The following is a 1,622-nucleotide window of genomic DNA, read 5'->3' on the forward strand; positions in this document are numbered from 1 at the left end:
AAGGATCAGTCAACTGTTGTTCAAACTGTCTGAATACATAATTAGCAATAAAATAACAAACAAGATTTCATTCATTGTGAACATTTTCAAAGAAACTGATGTATTGTGCTATTGTTATTTTCTTGTTCGGATGCATCAACTGACACATTCGGTCGCGTAAATGATTTCAATCGTACGCCAGCTAGATGACATTCGAGCTATCGTTCGATGCCATAAAAAGTAGAAAGAGTCGCAACATCTATTGACGTATGTTACGACGAACCATCATCTGGGAGGAAAGAAAATCTTCTCCTGAAGTTATGTGAGGAAGCCAGATGTTCCTCCATCGTGGAGACCCGTAGACACCGTTCAGATATGAAGTGGTTCGATTCCCAACCCACCATCCTCCTTCAGTGAAATTATGAAAAAAGGATTCCGACTCCTCATCGATATGATCTGGTGTTTTAAATATCAGATGATTTCCTAAAAATAACAATAAATATGAAATGGTTTAGTAAATATTAGAAACTGGACCCTTGTTAGAATTCAACAGGCAACTAATGTAAAAGATAATATTCAGAACTCGTACATGTAGATTTTTATATACATGCATATATAGTAAAATATGAAATAGCATCAATTTGTCTATATCTTTCTCAGTATTCTTCAATTTATCTGATTTTCATGGCACAGCACAGGTATATCATAATCTTACAAAGGATCATTCCTTGTAATGAGACACAATGATCCCTACCGAAAAAGTATGAAGATTGAGGCATTTTAGCAGTAACAAGGTTTTCACTTCATATATGTTTTAATAAAAATAAGTGTAGCTATAACGAATATATTTTGGCACACATCTTTTAAATGCATCAGTTGAATTGAATACAAGTGACATTATCGTTGTATGACTTACGTTTCTTATCTCTTATGACAAATGCCTTAAGGTCCATTGGCGTCAGGGTGAATTCAGTGGTATGTAAAAGCTCAGCGTTATCTTTAAGGTTTTTGTTTATTCTCCCAATGGAAGAATCTCTCCAGTCACTCCAATACAAACTAGAGGTACTGTGAGCAATGAGCTCACTAAATGATACCCCCCGCCTCCCATAATGTCGATGTGTTGCTTTATATTGTTTTACGGTAATGTGTAAAGAGGAATAACTCGTCCTATGAAGTGTTATCCAGAAGCTTCTATTATGTGACGTCATAGGTAAACAAAAAATGGCAATGTCCATGTTTTGCTCTGGGAAACCTACAATACGTGTCGAATAAAAAAGTAAAATAGGAGGTGCACAATGGCAATATGTAATAAAGATTCTGTGAAAGTTTCATTAAATTTCACTCAGTAGTATAAGAGGAGTTGCGGATAAGAGAAAAAAGCGTAACAGACGGACGGACGGACGGAATCCCGATAACTATATACCCTCCCGCTTTTCAAGCGGGGGGGTATAATAATCTCCTAAAACATTGATGTCTCATAGAAATTAAAAGTAAAACTTAAAGATAACAATGAGTGACTTTGCAATTCGTAAATTGAAAAAGAATGTTTCTTTAATTATCCAATTTAACGCCTCTATACTGATTAATATCAGGATTGATTGATTGTATATTGTTTAGCGTCCCTCTCGAATTTTTCACTCATA

At 35.1% G+C, this 1,622-nt stretch overlaps 1 long non-coding RNA gene across 1 annotated transcript; it reads right to left on the reverse strand.

The window, feature by feature from the left end:
• Positions 1 to 224: 224 nt before the first annotated feature.
• LOC134231842 (uncharacterized) lies at positions 225 to 1,029 on the reverse strand. Its single transcript, XR_009984638.1, has 2 exons — positions 896 to 1,029; positions 225 to 462 (listed from the first exon to the last, which is right to left on the reverse strand). It is a non-coding gene; the product is annotated as an uncharacterized LOC134231842 (long non-coding RNA).
• Positions 1,030 to 1,622: the final 593 nt, after the last annotated feature.

The sequence above is a fragment of the Saccostrea cucullata genome, unplaced genomic scaffold (assembly GCF_032062105.1).
Source record: "Saccostrea cucullata isolate Sc308-1 unplaced genomic scaffold, CSIRO_AGI_Scuc_v1 ctg13829, whole genome shotgun sequence".
NCBI lineage: Eukaryota > Metazoa > Mollusca > Bivalvia > Ostreida > Ostreidae > Saccostrea > Saccostrea cuccullata.